Source organism: Ranitomeya imitator, chromosome 3 (genome assembly GCF_032444005.1).
Source record: "Ranitomeya imitator isolate aRanImi1 chromosome 3, aRanImi1.pri, whole genome shotgun sequence".
Classification (NCBI taxonomy): Eukaryota; Metazoa; Chordata; class Amphibia; order Anura; family Dendrobatidae; genus Ranitomeya; species Ranitomeya imitator.
In genome coordinates this window covers 59,806,084-59,828,792 of record NC_091284.1, presented here as the reverse complement: position 1 = coordinate 59,828,792, position 22,709 = coordinate 59,806,084, and the positions used below count along the sequence as shown (strand labels likewise).

The window sequence follows — 22,709 nt, the reverse complement described above, 5'->3', positions numbered from 1 at the left end:
CCACGGAAGACAACAGTGGTGGATGATCGCAGAATAATCTCCATGGTGAAGAGAAACCCCTTCATAACAGCCAACCAAGTGAACAACACTCTCCAGGAGGTAGGCATATAAATATCTAAATCTACCATAAAGAGAAGACTGCATGAAAGTAAATACAGAGGGTTCACTGCATGGTGCAAGCCACTCATAAGCATCAAGAATAAAAAGGCTAGACTGGACTATGCTAAAAACATCTAAAAAAGTCAGCAAAGTTCTGGAAGAACTTTCTTTGGACAGATGAAACCAAGATCAACCTCTACCAGAATGATGGAAAGAGAAAAGTATGGCGAAGGCGTGGTACAGCTCATGATCCAAAGCATACCACATCATCTGTAAAACACGGCGGAGGCAGTGTGATGGCTTGGGCATGCATGGCTGCCAGTGGCACTGGGTCACTAGTGTTTATTGATGATGTCACACAGGACAGAAGCAGCTGAATGAATTCTGAGGTATTCAGAGATATACTGTGTGCTCAGATCCAGCCAAATGCAGCCAAACTGATTGGTCGTCGCTTCATACTACAGATGGACAATGACCCAAAACATAAAGCCAAAGCAACCCAGGAGTTTATTAAAGCAAAGAAGTGGAATATTCTTGAATGGCCAAGTCAGTCACCTGATCTCAACCCAATTGAGCATGCATTTCACTTGTTAAAGACTAAACTTCAGACAGAAAGGCCCACAAACAAACAGCAGATGAAAACCACAGCAGTGAAGGCCTGGCAGAGCATCAAAAAGGAGGAAACACAGCGTCTGGTGATGTCTATGAGTTCAAGACTTCAGGCAGTCATTGCCAACAAACGGTTTTCAACCAAGTACTAAAAATGAACATTTTATTTAAAATTATTGAATCTGTCCAATTACTTTTGGTCCCTTTAAAAACAGGGTGGCACATGTTAAGGAGCTGAAACTCCTAAACCCTTCATCCAATTTTAATGTGGATACCCTTAAATGAAAGCTGAAAGTCTGAACTTCAACTGAATCTGAATTGTTTTGTTTAAAATTCATTGTGGTAATGTCTATAAATAAAATTAGAAAAATGTTGTCTCTGTCCAAATATATATGGACCTAACTGTAGAATGCTGCTGGTGCTGCGTCACAGCGCCCTCTAACCTGAGCGTCACTGCTAGAGGACGCTGCAGACGGAGCCGCACCGGAGCGAGGAGCAGGTAAATATAGCGCAGCGCTGCGCTCCCCATATACTTACCTGCTCCTGGCGCGGTCCCTGCAGTCCCTGGCTTCCCCGGCGCTGCAGCTTCTTCCTGTAATTGAGCGGTCACAGTTACCAATCATTTACAGCAATGAATATGCGGCTCCACCCCTATGGGAGGTGGAGCCGCCTATTCATTTCTGTAATGAGTGGTGCCATGTGACCATTCAGTACAGGAAGAATCTGCAGCGCCGGGGAAGACAGGGTCTGCAGGGACCGCGCTGGGAGCAGGTAAGTATAACTACACAGCCCCCGCTCCCCCTCCCCTGCTGACCTCCCGGTATATGACTCGAGTATAAGCCGAGAGGGTCACTTTCAGCCCCAAAAAGTGGGCTGAAAATCTCGGCTTATACTCGAGTATATACGGTATTTGCATAGGATTTTTGCTTTCTTGGCCTTTTTGCAGAGAATATGAATGATAACACCAAAACTTTTTCTCCACTCATGGTTAGTGGTTGGGTGAAGCCATTTATTGTCAAACTACTGTGTTTTCTCTTTTTATATCATAATGACAGAACAAAACATCTAAATGACCCTGATCAAAAGTTCACATACCCCGTTTCTTAATGCTGTGTATTGCCCCTTCTATCATCAATGGCAGCCTGAAGTCTTTTGTGGTAGTTGTGGATGAGGTTCTTTATTTTCTCAGATGGTAAAGCCACCCACTCTTCTTAGCAAAAAGCCTCCAGTTCCTGTAAATTCCTGGGCTGTCTAGCATTAACTGCGCGCTTGAGATCTCCCCAGTCAGGAGACTGAGATGTCCACTCCAGAACCTTCACTTTGTTCTGCTGTAGCCAATAACAGGTTGACTTGGCCTTGTGCTTTGGATTGTTGTCATGTTGGAACGTCCAAGTTCACCCCATGCGCAGCTTCCGGGCTGATGAGTACAAATTTGCCTCCAGTATTTGCTGATAACATGCTGAATTCATCTTTCCTCCAACTTTGACTAAGTTTCCTGTCCCTTGAAGCTGACAAAAACATCAGCAATTCACTTCTGTGCTTTACAGTAGGAATGGTGTTCCTTTCATCATAGGCCTTGTTGACCTGTCTCCAAATGTAACATTTATGGTTGTGGCCAAAAAGTTCAATTTTGGTCACATCACTCCAAATTACCTTGTTCCAGAAGTTTTGAGGCTTGTCTTTGTGCTGTTTTGCATATTGTAAGCAATATACTTTATGGCATTTGCACTGTAATGGCTTTCTCCTGGTGGCTCGACCATGCAGCTCATTTTTCTGCAAGTGCCTCCTTATTGTGCATCTTGAAACAGCCACACCGCTAGTTTTCAGAGAGTCCTGTATTTCAGCTGATGTTATTCATGGGTTTTTCTTTGCATCCCAAACAATTTTCCTGGCAGCTGTGGATGAAATTTTTGTTGGTCTACCTGACTGTGGTTTTGTTTTTACAAGGGGGTACCACAGGGGTCAGTATTGGGCCCTCTTCTTTTTAACATATTTATTAATGACCTTGTAGGGGGCATTCAGAGTAGAATTTCAATATTTGCAGATGACACTAAACTCTGCAGGGTAATCAATACAGAGGAGGACAATTTTATATTACAGGATGATTTATGTAAACTAGAAGCTTGGACTGATAAATGGCAAATGAGCTTTAATGGGGATAAATGTAAGGTCATGCACTTGGGTAGAAGTAATAAGATGTATAATTATGTGCTTAATTCTAAAACTCTGGGCAAAACCGTCAATGAAAAAGACCTGGGTGTATGGGTGGATGACAAACTTAAATTCAGTGGCCAGTGTCAGGCAGCTGCTACAAAGGCAAATAAAATAATGGGATGCATTAAAAGAGGCATAGATGCTCATGAGGAGAATATAATTTTACCTCTATACAAGTCACTAGTTCGACCACACTTAGAATACTGTGCACAGTTCTGGTCTCCGGTGTATAAGAAAGACATAGCTGAACTGGAGCGGGTGCAGAGAAGAGCGACCAAGGTTATTAGAGGACTGGGGGGTCTGCAATACCAAGATAGGTTATTACACTTGGGGCTATTTAGTTTGGAAAAACGAAGACTAAGGGGTGATCTCATTTTAATGTATAAATATATGAGGGGACAGTACAAAGACCTTTCTGATGATCTTTTTAATCATAGACCTGAAACAGGGACAAGGGGGCATCCTCTGCGGTTGGAGGAAAAAAGGTTTAAGCATAATAACAGACACGGATTCTTTACTGTAAGAGCAGTGAGACTATGGAACTCTCTGCCGTGTGATGTTGTAATGAGTGATTCATTACTTAAATTTAAGAGGGGACTGGATACCTTTCTTGAAAAGTATAATGTTACAGGGTATATACACTAGATTCCTTGATAGGGCGTTGATCCAGGGAACTAGTCTGATTGCCGTATGTGGAGTCGGGAAGGATTTTTTTTCCCCAATGTGGAGCTTACTCTTTGCACATGGGGTTTTTTTGCCTTCCTCTGGATCAACATGTTAGGGCATGTTAGGTTAGGCTATGGGTTGAACTAGATGGACATATAGTCTTCCTTCAACCTTAATAACTATGTAACTATGTAAAGCCCCTGATTTTCCATTTGTTAATTACAGTATGAACGCTGCTGACTGGCATTATTAATTCCTTGGATATCTTTTCGTATCCCTTTCCTGTTTTATACAGTTCAACTACCTTTTCCCGAAGATCCGTTGACAATTCTTTTGCTTTCCCCATGACTCACAAAACGTCAGTGGCTGGATGAAAGCTGCAAGAGTCTGTCCAGATTCCAGAAACTCACTCAGCTTTTATGCACACACACTGATTACAAGCAAAAAGGTCACAGGTGAGGATGTTACCTTTTGTAGCCATTCAAACTCATTTGAGTGAACTTCTGTGCATGTTATAAGGCCAAAATCAACAGGTTATGTAAACTTTTGATCAGGGTCATTTTGATGTTATAGGTTGTCCTCATGATTTAAAAAGAGAAAACACAGTAGTTTGACATTAAATGGCTTCACCCAACCACTAACCATGAGTTGGAAAAAATGTTTTGGTGTTATCATTCATATTTCCTTAAAAAAGGCCAAGAAAGCAAAAAATTTTGTTGGGGTATGTAAACTTTTGAGCACAACTGTATATATTTACATATACAGTGGCTTGCGAAAGTTCCTCCCCCAACTTGACTTTTTATCTATTTTGTTACATTTTACAACCTGTGTTTAAATATTTTTCAATTTGTATGTGATGCTTCAGCATTAAGTAGTCTAAATTGGTGAAATAAAGTGACAAAAATATAGGCATAAATTAAATTTATAGGAAACGCCTAAATATTTTTGGTGCAAGCAATTGCCTTCATAAGTCACATGCTTAGTGACAGGAAAGCCACCTGTGTGCAATCTAAGTGTCACATGTCTGTCAGTGTATACAATTTACCTTTTCTGAAAGGCCACAGAGGCTGCAACACCATTAAGCAAGAGGCACCATTAACCAAACACCATGAAGACCAAGGAGCTCTGCAAACAATACAGGGACAAAGTTCTTGAGAAATACAACTGTAATTGCCACAAAAGGAGGCTCTACAAAGTACTGACTTTAGGAGGTGAATAGTTATGAGCATTGAAGTTTTCAGATATTTTGTCCTATTTGTTGCTTGCTTCACAATTAAAAGAAAACCAAATGTTCATAGTTGTGGGCATGTTCAGTGAACCCTTGGTGTGGCCAACAGTTTTGTGCACTCCTATGCCTACTTATTTGCATATTGGGGACAGCACTCGCTTCTCAGAGCAAGCACTGCATCAACACTGCCGTCACGTGTGCGGCCGCTCACGTTCTCGCTGTCTCCTTTCTTCTGGTGTCACTTACTGCACTTCTGGGGGGGTTTATCGCAAGTGAGTGGCATCAGAAGAAAATGAAGAAAGAGCCCTAATATGCAAATGAGGAGTAGTGGTGCACCAAACTCTTGACCGCACCAAGGATGCAACATAGCATACTTATTTGCATATGAATTAAAATTAATTTCTCAGGTATTGTAGTATTAGCAGTTACAGCACTAGTACTGTTATAATAGGGGCTTAGTCATCTACAACACTGTATAGCCCATTTAACCCCTCTCTGACCTTAGACGTACTATCCTGTCGAGGTGCCCTGGGCCTATCTGACGGATAGTAAGTCATAGCGATCGGCCCTGCTTACGGGGGAGCGCGGCGGTTCGCGGCCGGGTGTCAGCTGCCTATCGCAGCTGACATCCAGCACTATGTGCCAGGAGCGGTCAAGGACCGCCCCCGGCACATTAACCCCTGGCACACCGCGATCAAACATGATCGCGGTGTTTCAGCGGTATAGTGAAGCGTCGCGCAAGGAGGGGGCTCCCTGCGGGCTTCCCTGAGACCCCCGCAACAACGCGATGTGATCGCGTTGCTGCGAGGGTCTCCTTACCTCCCTCCCTGCAGCAGGAGGGAGGTGGCTTACCAAGTGCCTGCTCAGAGCAGGCACTTGGTAAGCCTGCACTGCTGTAAGTCAGATCGCTGATCTGACAGAGTGGTGTGCAAACTGTCAGATCAGCGATCTGTGATGTCCCCCCCGGGACAAAGTAAAAAAATAAAGAATAAAAATTTCCAAATGTGTAAAAAAAAATAAAAAAATTCCTAAATAATGAAAATATATATATTATTCCCACAAATATATTTCTTTATCTAAATTTAAAAAAAACAATAAAAGTACACATATTTAGTATCGCTGCGTCCGTAACGACCCCACCTATAAAACTATATCACTAGTTAACCCCTTCAGTGAACACCGTAAAAAAAAAAAAACGAGGCAAAAAACGCTTTATTCTCATACCGCCAAACAAAAAGTGGAATAACACACAATCAAAAAGACGGATATAAATAACCATGATACCACTGAAAACGTCATCTTGTCCCGCAAAATACAAGCCACCACACAGCATCATCAGTGAAAAAATAAAAAAGTTATAGTCCTCAGAATAAAGCAATGCAAAAATAATTATTTTTTCTGTAAAATAGTTTTTATCGTATAAAGGTGCCAAAACATAAAAAAATGATATAAATGAGGTGACGCTGTAATCGTATTGACCCGAAGAATAAAATTGCTTTATCCATTTTACCAAATGCGGAACGGTATAAACGCCTCCCCAAAAGAAGTTCATGAATAGCTGGTTTTTGGTCATTCTGCCTCACAAAAATCAGAATAAAAAGCGATCAAAAAAAGGTCACGTGCCCGAAAATGTTACCAATAAAAACGTCAACTCGTCCCGCAAAACACAAGACCTCACATGACTCTGGACTCAAATATGGAAAAATTATAGCTCTCAAAATGTGGTAATGCAAAAAATATTTTTTGCAATAAAAAGTGTCTTTCAGTGTGTGACGGCTGCCAATCAAAAAAACCCGCTATAAAAGTAAATCAAACCCCCCTTCATCACCCCCTTAGTTAGGGAAAAATAAAAAAATTAAAAAAATGTATTTATTTCCATTTTCCCATTAGGGTTAGGGCTAGGGTTAGGGCTAGGGTTAGGGCTAGGGTTAGGGCTAGGGTTAGGGTTAGGGCTAGGGTTAGGGTTAGGGTTAGGGCTAGGGTTAGGGCTAGGGTTAGGGCTAGGGCTAGGGTTAGGGCTAGGGTTAGGGCTAGGGTTAAGGCTACAGTTAGGGTTGAGGCTAAAGTTAGGGTTGGGGCTAAAGTTAGGGTTAGTGTTTGGATTTCACTTACGGTTGGGAATAGGGTTGGGATTACAATTAGGAGTGTGTCAGGGTTAGGGGTGTGGTTGGGGTTACCGTTGGGATTAGGGTTAGGGATGTGTTTGGATTAGGGTTTCAGTTATAATTGGGGGGTTTCCACTGTTTAGGCACATCAGGGGCTCTCCAAATGCGACATGGCGTCAGATCTCAATTCCAGCCAATTCTGCATTGAAAAAGTAAAACAGTGCTCCTTCCCTTCCGAGCTCTCCCGTGTGCCCAAACAGGGGTTTACCACAACATATGGGGTATCAGCGTACTCAGGACAAATTGGACAACTTTTGGGGACAAATTTCTCCTGTTACCCTTGGGAAAATACAAAACTGGGGGCTAAAAAATAATTTTTGTGGGAAAAAAAAGATTTTTATTTTCTCGGCTCTGCGTTATAAACTGTAGTGAAACACTTGGGGGTTCCAAGTTCTCACAACACATCTAGATAAGTTCCTTGGGGGGTCTAGTCTCCAATATGGGGTCACTTGTGGGGGGTTTCTACTGTTTAGGTACATTAGGGGCTCTGCAAACGCAATGTGACGCCTGCAGACCATTCCATCTAAGTCTGCATTCCAAATGGCGCTCCTTCCCTTCCGAGCCCTCCCATGCGCCCAAACGGTGGTTCCCCCCCACATATGGGGTATCAGCGTACTCAGGACAAATTGGTTAAAAAGCAAAGAAAGGCGGGCACCGCACAAAAGATATGTAAGCTACAGGGATCAGCCACGTGCATATATAATGTACACACTCAACACAAAAGAAAAGAATATGCACACAGTGGGATCAACCTGATATAATAAATTTTATTTTATTTTAGAATAACACCTCACCACACATAAAGGCAAAACAGGAAGGAACATACATTTAAAAACATCTAAAAACTAGACAGACCTACCCTCAACCCCCCACATATGAAAGCAAGGGTCTATAAATGAAAAAAATATACATATGCAAATACCGCAGAGAGCATAACATACAAATTGGCAGATAAGAGACAATACATATATCTAAGTTTAATTTCTGATGTAGCCAATTAGCATGCTGCCCCTACACAGACAAATATATTTATAGAACCCTAAACAATAGCCCTACCTCCCAGTCCTGTCACAGGCCTGTGGCAAAAACACAATACCATTCTCCAGGTTAATACCTGGTGTAGCCACAGCCTGTCCTAAGTGTAGCACCCCAAGCCATACGTGTCTAAGTCCAAGAAAATAGAGGAGGGGGGGAAGGGGGATGAAGGGCCTTCATCCCCCTTCCCCCCTCCTCTATTTTGCCTTGGATCCGGTCCTGGACTCTTTCATCTACCCCAGCCGCACTTAGGTATATATACCTCCACCAGCTTGTTGTGCTCCTGCCCCATAGGCATTTCTTGGACTTAGACACATCATCATCTTTGGTGGCAGGAGACTTCACATTTAGCTTGATAACATATGGCTTGGGGTGCTACACTTAGGACAGGCTGTGGCTACACCAGGTATTAACCTGTGACAGGACTGGGAGGTAGGGCTGTTTAGGGTTCTATAAATATATTTGTATGTGTAGGGGCAGCATGCTAATTGGCTACATCAGAAATTAAACTTATATATATGTATTGTCTCTTATCTGCCAATTTGTATGTTATGCTCTCTGCGGTATTTGCATATGTATATTTTTTTCATTTATAGACCCTTGCTTTCATATGTGGGGGGTTGAGGGTAGGTCTGTCTAGTTTTTAGATGTTTTTAAATGTATGTTCCTTCCTGTTTTGCCTTTATGTGTGGTGAGGTGTTATTCTAAAATAAAATAAAATTTATTATATCAGGTTGATCCCACTGTGTGCATATTCTTTTCTTTTGTGTTGACTCAGGACAAATTGGACAACTTTTGGGGTCCAATTTCTCCTGTTACCCTCGGGAAAATACAAAACTGGGGGCTAAAAAATATTTTTTTGTGGGAAAATTTTTTTGTTTTATTACGGCTGTTATTGTTGTTATTATTTACGGCTCTGCATTATAAACTTCTGTGAAGCCCTTGGTGGGTCAAAGTGCTCACCACACATCCAGATAAGTTCCTTAGGGGGTCTACTTTCCAAAATGGTGTCACTTGTGGGGGGTTTCAATGTTTAGGCACATCAGTGGTTCTCCAAATGCAACATGGCGTCCCATCTCAATTCCTGTCAATTTTGCATTGAAAAGTCAAACGGCGCTCTTTCCCTTCCGAGCTCTCCCATACGCCCAAACAGTGGTTTACCCCCACATATGGGATATCAGCGTACTCAGGACAAATTGTACAACAACTTTTGGGGTCCAATTTCTTCACTTACCCTTGGGGAAATAAAAAATTGTGGGCAAAAAGATGATTTTTGTGAAAAAATATGATTTTTTATTTTTACGGTTCTGCATTATAAACTTCTGTGAAGCACTTGGTAGGTCAAAGTGCTCACCACACCTCTAGATAAGTTCCTTAGGGGGTCTACTTTCCAAAATGGTGTCACTTGTGGGGGGTTTCAATGTTTAGGCACACCAGTGGCTCTCCAAATGCAACATGGTGTCCCGTCTCAATTCCAGTCAATTTTGCATTGAAAAGTCAAATTGCCCTCCTTTGCTTCCGAGCTCTGTCATGCACCCAAACAGTGGTTTACCCCCACATCTGGGGTATCGGCATACTCAGGAGAAATTGTACAACAACTTTTGGGGTCCATTTTTTCCTGTTACCCTTAATAAAATAAAACAAATTGGAGCTGAATAAATTGTTTATGAAAAAAAGTTAGATGTTCATTTTTATTTAAACATTCCAAAAATTCCTGTGAAACACCCGAAGGGTTAATAAACTTCTTGAATGTGGTTTTGAGCACATTGAAGGGTGCAGTTTTTAGAATGGTGTCACACTTGGGTATTTTCTATCATATAGACCCCTCAAAATGACTTCAAATGAGATGTGGTCTCTAAAAAAAATGGTGTTGTAAAAATGAGAAATTGCTGGTCAACTTTTCACCCTTATAACTCCCTAACAAAAAAAAATTTTGGTTCCAAAATTGTGCTGATGTAAAGTAGACATGTGGGATATGTTACTTATTAAGTATTTTGTGTGACATATCTCTGTGATTTAATTGCATAAAAATTCAAATTTGAAAAATTGCGAAATTTTCCAAATTTTTGCCAAATTTCCGTTTTTTTCACAAATAAACGCAGGTAATATCAAAGAAATTTTACCACTGTCATGAAGTACAATATGTCACGAGAAAACCATGTCAGAATCACCACGATCCGTTGAAGCGTTCCAGAGTTATAACCTCATAAAGGAACAGTGGTCAGAATTGTAAAAAATTGGCCTGGTCATTGACGTGCAAACCACCCTTGGGGGTAAAGGGGTTAAAATGCATTTTGGGGGTGACGTACTCGCTTTAAATATTTATTTATTAATAGTATTTTTTAATGTTTCATTGTATGAATTTATGTGAAGCGAGTCAATACATTTTTTTTTGTGAAGTTACAAGAGCAGTGGATGACACACAATATCAATGGCTGTGCTTGTCACTTTATAGCTTTTGAGTGCTTTACATGTTGCAGACCTGTGGGGCTTGTTCACATACCACAATTTGCATGAAGACGTGTTAATACTGCATTATTTTAAGACACAGATTATACAGAAAAAAAAGGAACATTTGTTTCTTTAAAAAAAATAATGCTAGAAAAAAATAATTTTTCTTGAGGCAGGGTACGTGTGTCTTTTTTATATTGTTATCTACTTGGTATCTGGTGTGATGGCATGTTGTATATTTGTTATATTTACCATAAATTTCTCAAGGGTATAAATCAGGTAAATGCATCTATTGATTATTGAATATTCCCAAAACTCCACTAAATTAAACTACATCCATACAATGAAGGCTATTGGATACAACTCAATATCTACCAGTCAAAGCCACATTAGAGTTCATATATTATGTAGCCTTTAGTGGGTAATCCAATAAACAACATTTATTACATATACACAGGATAGAGGATAAATGTGATTGCTGCTGACTGGCGTCCAGCTGCTACGTCCTCCACTCATCATGACAACAATTGTCCCAAAGTGCACTGAGCATGTGCGACCACCTCTCCTGTCTGTAACTCCTACACTCAGTCAGTAGAGCAGTGGTCGCACATGCTCAATATGCTTGATTCACACAAGGGAATTTCTCATGATTATTGCAGGTCACAGAAAGAATATATAATCCTGTAGCTAGGTGATACATATTTTTATGGGACAGTCTCCTTACTAGAGCTTTTCATGATGATCATTTAAGACATTTTTGATTGATGGCGATACCACTCAACTTCTTCAGTAGCTCCTTCTCATTCATCTAGGCCCCGTGTTCACTAGATCAGAGGAGGTTACAGAAATTGGATTTCACCCATTGGTCATTTTTTTAGCCTATTTAGAGTCCCAAGGTCGCTGAAATAATTATAGCCCCTGACTAGTCCATTCAGCTGTAGCTCGAGATTCCCTTTCCTAATTCTTTGTTCTTCAGCTTACATTGCACTGTTATAGACACATTTATACAGATGTAAGTGATAAACCGGCTGCCATATTTATTCTGTAATTTCTTTTTGTTTTTAGGTGTTCTTAGAATTAAAGTACGTGACATCGGCCTACGTAAGAGTAAGTAAAATGTACAATATTGTACAGAATTATTCTCTTCCATACTAACGGGTCAGAATGTTAGAGCGGCACGACCCTGACTCTGTTACCCAATGACAGCCCTGCCTGTTTGCTGGAAGGTTCTGTTCTATCTTGGATGAGGAGAATTGGCGTTCACACCGGGAGATGGCGAGGTGCTGGCAGAAACAGGCGCAAACCCCTGATGGTTACTTGTATCTACATTATATCCTTATGACAATCCTGGAAGTTCAGAACATGGAACAAACACGCGTTATTGGGTGTGAGAGGGGGGCGGCACAGCGACATTGACTTCAATGGCTTTTAGTATTGATAAACACGCAATGATTTTAATTTGGTAATTCTTCGCGTCACTAGGGACAGCAGTATCGGGTGCTACACTGCAATGTAATGAAAGTTAATGTGGTCGTACCCGACTACGGCAATCACTACAATCAAGTTGGACTACAGCAATCACAACAATCAAGTTGCCAGGAATCCAAACCTGTTTATTATGTTCTGATGTAACATTCCGATACTCCTGTTTTTGGCCGCCATGTATTGGCATTTCAGTTATTTAAAGAATTTCTATTAGTATTGAACAAATCTTCTAAAATCCAAATTTGGCTGTTCTCATGAATTTGAAAAGGAAATTAAATTTGTATCAAATTTATTCACAGCAAATCAAATATACATTATTATACTTTGATGTTCCTAAAAATATATGTAAAAAAAATTGTAATGATTCAACACTCATTTGTGTTTCCGTACTCCCATTTGGTCAACTTCTTTGGTCCTGTCACAGCTTTTACTGTTGCAGTTTTCACTAGGCCGTCTTCGATGTCTCTGTTGCTTGGCATCTTCAGCTTCTCCTATTCTGGCATTGCACAACTCAAGCAACACAACATCATAAATTTGTGGCCTAGTCAGGGGAGGAAATGTCAAAGATCCTGGGTGCCAAAAGCACCGAAGTTGCTGGGTGCTAAAAATGTCAAAGATGGCCCAGTAAACCCCAACTGATGACTGAATCAAAGAATATGATAGGACTGGAGTGGGTAAGTGCAGGGGGCACAGGGAAAGGCCAGATGAGTATAATTTTCTCATTTATTTAACGGGTTTTGTCCATTTTGAATCCAGCCAAATGATGGACAGATACCCTCCATTTTGCTGGATTCTCACAAATAGAATCTAAAAAAATAGAATTCTGGCAAATTTGATTTTTTTGGGGGTGAAAATTGGGGCCAATTCGATTTGCTAAACTCTAATAACAATAGCACCAGGTCAGTCGCCCACCAGGGCCTGGGGATACTCGGTGCCGGGTCCGGTACTTAAAGGGGATGTCACGGTGGCTGCCACCCGGTCCATGGCACCCTAATAAGGCTATGTGAACATGTCCGGAATTGCTGCGGAAATTTCAGTGGCAATTCTGCAACTCCCTGCCTCAGGAAAAAACGCATGCGGAATTCACATGCATTTTCTCACAAAATACAAGCGTTTTCCAAGCGTTTTAAGCTTGCAGAATGCTTGCGTTTTCCAAGCGATTTGAAGCATCGCTTTGAAAAGTGATTGACAGGTTGGTCACATTTGTCAAGCATACAGTAGTGCTTGACAAGTGTGACCAACTTTTTACTGTTTATGCTGCCTATACAGCATCAATAGTTCAAGATAGAATGTTAAAAATAATAAAAAAATAAAAAAATCTGGTTATTCTCACCTTCCGACAGCCCCCGATCTCCGCAGCGGCGACCCAGTACGTTCCTTTTCCAGGGATGCTTTGCGCTAAGGACGTTTGTGGCATCACGGTCACGTGACCGCGACGTCATCCTAGGTGATTTGCGCAATGCATCCCTGGGAATGGAAGCCGCCATGTGCATCGCTGAGAGGCGAGAGAACTCCGGGGGCATCGGAAGGTAAGTATATCCCTATTTTTTATTTTAATTATTTTTTTCACAAGAATATTGTACCCAGGACCTGGATGAGAGTCTCCTCTCCTGCAGATCCTGGGTACCATCCGCACATGAAGTGTAGCCACATGCGTAAAGTGAGCATTTCAATGCAATCCTATGGCTGTGTAATCGCTGCGATTCCGCAGAAATAATCAACATGCTGCGTTTTTCCTGCAAAGCATTTCCACTGCGGAAAAAAAACGCAGCATGGGCACAAAAATAGCGGAATGCATTAAAATGATTGGATTCTTAAATTAAGCATATTTATCAGGTTTTTATAGTGGATAACCGCCAAAAAAAATGTGAAAAATCCTGAACTTGGGCACGTAGACTCAAAGGGATAGTTTTTAAAGGGAGTTGTAAAGCAATAAAAGTTTGTGATGCCACCTATGGTTCTTAGTCAGAGATGACCGACGCTTCTTAAAGGGGTCCTCTGTGGGTGATGGTACAGCAGCAAGATGGTATCGCTTCCCACAGGTGAAGCTGTGACCCCAGGGCTCTCGGTCTGCTGGGCAAGGATGGTGTGGTGGATACCGGCAAATAAATGGAGGACACAGGGTTGTACCGCCTTTCCCTGGTTTACTGGTTGAATCAGGCCACAGTCCAGGGTACCAGCAACAGGTGGTGATGTGGTCCGGCTGACTTAGAGGCAATGGTGGATTCCTCTCCCAGGTGAGGTCCATAAGCCTTCTGACTCACGCTTGTATGCAAGGTCCTTGCTGCCTGTGGCCCCCTGACAAAGTCCTCTCTCTCCTGTCCTGGGACAGTTACTCTTATGGTGGGCAGTGCGAGCCTTTTTGTAGGGTCTCTATCACGACCTTGGCTATTCATGTACTGCTGCGCCTTCAGGTGTGGGTGAGGGCAAATTGCATAAAGTCCTTTGCCCTCCAGTTCTGCTGTGCAACCTAGTGTTCAACACAACCTCGGGCTCCCGGTGCCTGGTTCCTGCACTTCGGCTCAGAGGGTGCCAGGTCACAATTCCCCACCAAGCCCTTTCCTTCTCATGTGCTCCTTTCTTCAGATGCTCACAACATTCCAACTCTTCAGGCTATCTTCTGTTCCTGGAGCTGCAGCTCACACGTGGCTGCACAGCTCCCTGTCTGCTCTTCTCCACTGTCTCTCAACAACTGTCTAACTCCTCCTCCAGGCCAGAATACATATATCTGGGGGAAACTCCGCTGAATCCAGATTCAAAATTCTCTTTTCTGGCCTAGATTCAGAATGTGTTGCATGTAGGTGCTTACCTGGTAAAGGAAATCCTCCTTGCCTCCAAGAATGACATCACCCTCCTCAAATGGAAGGCAAAATCACTGTAACAACCGGTTACCTGGGGTGTTACACAGGCACTTCTACATAATTTTTAAGCGTGCAATATTAATAAGTTCGATCACTTATCAGTCATCCACTATATCATTGATCACTCCTGTCTGTTGTTGGAAGTAGCCAAATAAAAGAGCTGGTCTTTCATGGGGGTAGCTGGAATTCTGGGGTTCTGTATAAGAGCTGTCCAATCTTATGTCCTTAGAGGTCCAGTGCATGCAAAAAGGGGTAATTTAAGGACAGTAGCTGTTTAAACTTGACCAGGCATCCTTCTATTACTTAGCAGAGATGAGAAAATGAATTTAATTGGAATGGAATTTTTCTTGAATTTTAAAAAATTTTGTATTCTTCAGAATACACATTTTCTCACCATTTTGCTGACCCATAGAGGGCTGCCAAAAGGTTTTAGAAAAAAAATAAAAATAAATCTATTATCTCACCTTTCACCTGTCCCTCCGCCCCAACAGCCTGATGTCCGGTCCTCCAGGCCTCTTCTATTGGCCTTTCCTCATCGTGTGCATCTTCCTCTGCCTCTTCTATCGGGGCCACAGCTTTTGGCGAGACTAGACTTCTTACTTCCCTGTGTCCCGTGCTGCCATGGTGCCTTTTATGATGTGTGTTCCCCTAGGAGCTGACTAGGTCTCCAGTAACACACGTGTGTCTCAATGGCACAGTGCACAGGGACGTAAGAAGTCTCATTTAGTCAGAAGCTGCGGTCCAGAGCGAATCAGGCTGAAGAAAATGTGTATGACAAGAGAAGGCAAAAAGAAGTGGTACGGAGAACTGGATGGTAGGCTGCAAGGGCGGAGGACAGGTGAGCAAAGAGGTGAGTATTAATTTCTCTTTTTCTATATCCTACATTTTATTATGCTCTGGGATCTGAACAGAATCCAGATAAGGAACACTTAATTCTCATGAAATAACTTTGATCGAATTGAGTTTCCTTGATAAATTCTAGAGATTTGCCGATTTAGAATCTCTGCAGATTTGATTATCTCTATTACCTCGTTGTCCTGTACGCAGCAGTTTTGCACATTTTAACCAACAATTGCAACACCCCTTTAATCTCAAATATAAACTCCAACCATGAATAAAGCACACAAATATTACATCACACACAACTAGAGGAATGAAAATAGGTCGGATGTGTCAAAGTGTCCTTAGGAAGCCTCGTGAACAACTCGCAAAGATACATATTCACATTGTTCAACCTATTAATCTGCAGTGTTGACATAAAGAAAAGTAAAAACAACCCCTACGAGATACTGACCAATAACTCTCATGTCATGCGAAATGAAATCTTGGCAGTTACAAATAGGAATATCAGAATAAATCCCTTGAGCAAGTCTTGTCTATATAGAAACCCCTATTTTACTTCATTTTAGTAAATCAACCACCATAACGGCATAATCAAGTATGCAGAAACGTGGATTCCTTGTTCACACTGAAGCCGTGGAAATAACGAAGCGGTTGTCCACCTTTTGTGAACATTTTTTCTTTATTTAAATGCTTATTTTTGGGTCTAAAAATTTTTTTTACAATGGGGTTTCATTAAAAAATTTGCACCATTTGGTTTCTACACTCTTTGATTCCCGGAACATTCAACTTTGATGTGTTCTGTGATCATCAATCAGCTAAGAAGTGCACAGAAAAAGACAGATAAAGGGTCAACAAACTCATCTGTAACACTGTCAAAATGAGCTGTCTGATGGTTTCTCAGTTAACTCATTCTTCCGCCAATAATAGACAGTATAACATAGATGCGATAGAAGGCAAACGGTGCAAAATTTTTAATGGAACCCAACAGCAAAAATAATTTTTAGCCCCAAGTCGATGTATTTAAGTAAAAAACAAATTGTCGCCAAAGGTGAATAACCCTATTGATGTACAGTAGTGACCCTTTTCAGTCAGATGGCAAATGCTTTAGCAAGGGGGTCATTCAGTCATCATTGCTGTTTTTTATTTACATAGTTCTTCAGTATTTTCAAGAGTCCTTTACTATAACTGTCCTAAAGTACCTATTAAAAAGACAACCCCTTTAAGAAAATGGTACCTAGACATGAGGCTTCTTAAAGGGACTCTGTCACCTGAATTTGGAGGGAACAATTTTCAGCCATAGGGGTGGGGTTTTCGGGTGTTTGATTCACCCTTTCCTTACCCGCTGGCTGCATGCTGGCTGCAATATTGGATTGAAGTTCATTCTCTGTCCTCCATAGTACACGCCTGCGCAAGGCAAGATTGCCCAATTATGCTGGGTTACAACAAGCGTGGCTAGCATATATGTGCAGAGCAGGCTGTCAATCAAGGTGCAGGGGGAGTAATTACACCACGCTCAATATATAGCTAGTGGTGACTGTATCCGCTCCCTGCACCACCCCGTGACTGGAAGTCTGCAGCTGCAGGAAGAATAAAACTTCACTTTCTCCCTGTAGCTGTGCTTGCTGTAAACCAGCCTAACATGATTTAAACACAATTTATCTGTAGATTACCACTATGTCTGGAGGTAAATAACATTTTTTGTAGATGACCGGTTCCCTTTAAGTAAAATCCTACTAAATGTAATTTAACGCAAACTGCAAGATTTACTAGCGGACAGCCCCAGGAAACCGTTTCTTAGCTGCCATTCTTGGAGCCCTAGAGTCTGCAGTGTGAAATCTTCAGATGGTGTTTTGGTTCCAGATAAATGACTCAGAAAGTTCTTAAAGAGGATCTCCTGGAATTGAAAAAAATAGTAATAATTAAAGTAAATGCCATTATAAATTCCTAAATACATTTAATTGACAAATCACAATAGTTTTGGCTAGAGATTTAATTAGTATAGAATTAACGTGGCCGTCACCTGATAGGAACCTGTCCTAGAATGTTAGCAGAGGAGCCTTGTGAGCATGTGCAGCTCTGCAGGTGTGACCTGGAGATACTTATATTGTTATTCAGAAAGGCCACACAGGGGTTTGAGCGGCCTCTCCTTCCCTCAGCACCTCCGGCATCTGGAATTAGTGGAGGACATCTTCCTAAATATGAGAGAGGGTGTAGCTTCCTACTGCACATGCTCACTGGCTCCTATCCTAACGTTCTAGGACTTTTCTCTGTGGAACAAGGCGGTGTCCATTTTAATTCCATAGTGATTCCCTAGATGAAACAAATGTGATTTTATAACTAAATGTTCTTAGGAATTTATTTCTAACAACATTTTCTTTAAGTATTTAGCTTTTTTTATTAATGGACAATCACTTTATGTGACACATGTCAACCAAGAACCAGTGAGGAACCAATGAAGATATGGCTGCAAATTTTCAGCTTTCTTCAAAGTAGACAGTAGCATAGCCACCTCTACATTTGGTATCATATATGCAGATGGTTTTTCTTACTCTCATTCCCTTGATTGTTGGGGGCCAGAGATAAGACCCCATACAAACAACATACAAGATGTTTTTGGCTATTTAAATATTTAAATTCTTTAAATCAAAGAGTACGGTAGTTAGTTTTCAACATTGGTATCACAGGTATGTCAGAAGCTGCAGACAGTCGCACTGCAACTAGCTACAGAAGCTCTATGCCTTTGACTTTACAGACACCTTCTTAATCCTTCTGACTCTTTGACCCAGTGGCAACCTTTCTCCAGATCTAATTGACATTGAGGCTTGGAGCTATAGCAATCGGCTAACTTCCTCTTTGGTGTTGCTGGAGGACTTCTGTGTTACATCTCTGAGTCTTCTAAAAATAAGTGTTCCCCTTGTTTGTCTATCCCAGTTGTCTTTAGTGGTAGTGAGGATCAACTAGTGTGCACCCCATCATTCATTAAGCAGGGCTTATTGCCAAGGCCAGGCAGGGATTAGGTTCCTACTCGGCAATAGGTGCAGAACCTACAGGTTTAGGGCAGACAGGGTGACTTTAGATCTGCCAAGGGGTCTTCTCTTCCCCCTTCTCTAGTGTTGGGCTCCCTTCCCCTCATCCCTTTGTGTTGCACTTAATATTTCCTACACTGTGCGTGACAATTGGTTCTTAAATAAATTCAGAAATATTTTAAAGTCTGTGTTTTGTTATCACTCCTGGTATTTTTGTCCAGTATTATATACACCATATAAACAAAAGTATTCGACACATAAACATCACACCTACACGAGCTTTTATAACATTTAATTCTCTGCATTAATACAGAGTTTTTCCTCACATTTTCAGCTGAAACAGCTTCATGTTTTCTGGAAAGGTTTTCTACAAAATTTTGGAGTTTGTGGGATATTTTGCTCATTCATGCATAAGAGCATTTGTAAGATGGCCAGGCTAACAATCTTTAGTTCATCTCAAAGGAGTTTGATGGGGTTGTGATCAGGTTTATGTTCGGCTGGTCATGTTCTTCCACATCAAACTCCTTGTTTTTATGGCCCTTGTGCACTGGGCACAGTCATGCTGAAACAGATAAAGACCTTCCCCAAACTATTACTGCAAAGTTGGAAGCTAAAATTGTCCAAATGCCTTGATATGCTAAAGTATTAAGATTTTCCTTCACTGGAAAGAAGGGGCCAAGGCCAACCTTTTTTCAGCGTTGGCGGCTTTATACCACACCATCCGACAGTTGGCATTGTGCTAGGTAATGTAAGGTTTGCATGCAGCTGCTCGTTCATGGAAGCTACATCAACCAAATTTTCACACGACTACCTTACTTTTTGAGTCTCCCTTTTAGGTTCATGTTTATGGTGCCTATCAAAAAGCACCTATATCATGAAATGACTTACACTGGTGACATCGTAGTACAGGACCACGCTCGCTGGTATCACTGAGTTCTTTAGAATGAATCATTCTTTTACAAATATTAACCAAGGCAGACAGTGAGGGCCTGGACTTTATACAAAATCAACATGAAAAAAAACAACACAATTATTTATTTTTGACCTTAGAAAGGCCGGAACATCAGAACATTTCCATGGTTATATGCTTGCAGAGACTGTAGATAATTATAGTATGTCCAGCTCATTGTGTATTTTTCTGAATTGCAACTTCTTTTTTAATATCCATTAAAATCCATTTTAATGTGGAAAAAGTAAAAACAGCAGTTGAAAGTGGTCAAGGACTTCTCTACGCGCTGAGATTGATTTTGTTTTTCTTTTTACTCATTGAAATGGATTTAAATGAATAATAATTAAAAATATATATTTTTAGAACAACATGGATTGAGCTAAAAAAACCTATTAATTTTTTATCTAGATTTTATACACAAGTGGTAATGTGGCGAATAACTTGCATTCAAATATTAAGAGGTATGTCCTAAAAATATTCTCCATATTAATAATAATAATAATAATAATTATTTATATAGCGCCAACATATTACACACCGCTTTACAAATTATAGAGGGGACTTGTACAGACAATAGACATTACAGCATAACAGAAATCACAGATCAAAATAGATACCAGGAGGAGTGAGGGCCCTGCTGCTCGCAAGCTTACAAACTATGAGGAAAAGGGGAGACACGAGAGGTGGATGGTAACAATTGCTTTAGTTATTCGGACCAGCCATAGTGTAAGGCTCGGGTGTTCATGTAAAGCTGCATGAACCAGTTAACAGCCTAAGTATGTAGCAGTACAGACACAGAGGGCTATTAACTGCATAAAGTGTATGAGAACATGATGCGAGGAACCTGATTATGGTTTGTTTTTTTTGTTTTGTTTTGTTTTTTTTGAATGGGCCACACAGGGATAGTTAGGATAATGCTTTGAGGCAGTAGGCCAATCTGAACAAATGAGTTTTTAGGGCACGCTTAAAACTGTGGGGATTGGGGATTAATCGTATTAACCTGGGCAGTGCATTCTAAAGAATCAGCGCAGCACGTGTAAAGTCTTGGAGACGGGAATGGGAGGTTCTGATTATTGAGGATGCTAACCTGAGGTCATTAGCGGAGCGGAGGGCACGGGTAGGGTGGTAGACTGATACCAGGGAGGAGATGTAGGGTGGTGATGAGCCATGGAGTGCTTTGTGGATGAGGGTAGTAGTTTTGTACTGGATTCTGGAGTGGATGGGTAGCCAGTGTCATGACTGGCACAAGGTAGAGGCATCGGTGTAACGGTTGGTGAGGAATATGATCCTGGCAGCAGCATTCAGGACAGATTGGAACGGGGAGAGTTTGGTAAGAGGGAGGCCGATTAGTAGAGAGTTACAATAGTCCAGACGAGAATGAATAAGTGAAACCGTAAAAGTTTTTGCAGAGTCGAAAGTAAGAAAAGGGCGAATTCTAGAAATGTTTTTCAGATGCAGATAAGAAGAGCGAGCCAGTGATCGGATGTGGGGGGTGAATGAAAGCTCGGAATCAAGTATGACCCCAAGGCAGCGGGCATGTTGCTTTGGAGTAATGGTGGAACTGCACACAGAGATGGCAATGTCAGGCAAAGGTAGGTTAGTAGAGGGAGAGAACACGAGGAGTTCAGTTTTTGACAGGTTCAGTTTCAGATAAAGGGAGGACATGATGTTAGAGACAGCAGTAAGACAATCACTGGTGTGTTCTAAAAAGGTCGGCGTGATATCACGAGAAGAAGTGTATAATTGGGTGTCGTCAGCATAGAGATGGTACTGGAAACCAAATCTACTGATTGTTTGTCCAATATGGGCAGTATACAAAGGGAAGAGGAGGGGGCCTAGGACTGATCCTTGAGGAACCCCAACAGTTAGGGGAAGGTGAGAGGAGGAGGAACCAGCAAAAGATACAGTGAAGGATCGGTCAGAGAGATAGGAGGAGAACCAGGAGAGAACGGTGTCCTTGAGGCTGATGGAGCGGAGCAAAGTGAGGAGGAGCTGATGATCCACAGTGTCGAATGCTGCGGAGAGATCCAAGAGAATTAGCATGGAGTAGTGACCATTAGATTTAGCTGTTAGTAGGTCATTAGAGACTTTAGTGAGGGCAGTTTCAGTAGAGTGTAAAGAGCAGAAACCAGATTGAAGAGGGTCGAGAAGAGAGTTATCTGAGAGATGGCGGGTAAGACGGGAGTGGACGAGGCGTTTGAGGAGTTTAGAGATGAAGGGAAGATTAGAGACAGGTCTATAATTAGCGGCACAGTTTTGATCGAGGGATGGTTTTTTAAATAATGGATATATGATGGCATGCTTAAAGGAGGAGGGAAAAATATCAGAAGTGGGAGAAAGGTTGAATATTTTTGTTAAGTGAGAGGTGACAGCTGGGGAAAGGGACTGGAGGAGATGTGACGGAATGGGGTCACTGGTGCAAGTGTTTGGGCGAGAAGATTCAAGGAGCCTGATTACTTCTTCTTCTGTAACTGGTTCAAAGTCAGAGAGTGAACTAGATGCAGTGGGGGAGGGAGGACAGTGCATGGTATGAAAGGATTGGGAGATAATTTCCTGTCAAATGTGGTCAATTTTTTCTTTGATGTAATTGCCAGATCGTCAGCGCGGAGATCCGTGGTTGGGGCCTGCACTCTTGGGTTGAGTAGGGACGGGAAAGTGTCAAAGAGACAATTAGAGTTATTGCACAGCAAGGTGATGAGGGTGTTGAAATAGGTTTGTTTGGAGCGGTGAAGGGCAGAGTTGTATGTTTTTAGCATGAACTTATAATGGATGAAATATTGTGTATGCCCTTACTGAAGAAACTACTCTCGGATTACAATTGTTCTAGGCATCCTCTGATTGTATAAAATGGAGTAATTAAAAAAGATTTTGCGGTTGGATAGCCCAAAAACCCATGAATAAACGTAGCCATTATGGTAATTCCGAACTCAATCAGCCATATTTTCACATGACTACTCAGTGGCCAACTTTTCTAGGCCCCATTTTATACTCCTATTTTCGGTGTGTAAAAAGAGGGACCTATATAGTGACAATAGTCGTTAACCATTAGTAAATAACAGGATTCATACTTTGCATTTA

General features: G+C 41.5%; 1 long non-coding RNA gene across 2 annotated transcripts in view; it reads left to right on the top strand.

The window, feature by feature from the left end:
- The window catches only part of LOC138672685 (uncharacterized), a 758,018-nt gene that overhangs the window by 183,527 nt on the left and 551,782 nt on the right, over nucleotides 1-22,709 (top strand). For both annotated transcript variants that reach the window (XR_011319764.1, XR_011319765.1), the window contains one exon: nucleotides 11,533-11,574. This is a non-coding gene — a long non-coding RNA (uncharacterized lncRNA). The remainder of the gene's footprint in view (nucleotides 1-11,532; nucleotides 11,575-22,709) is intronic.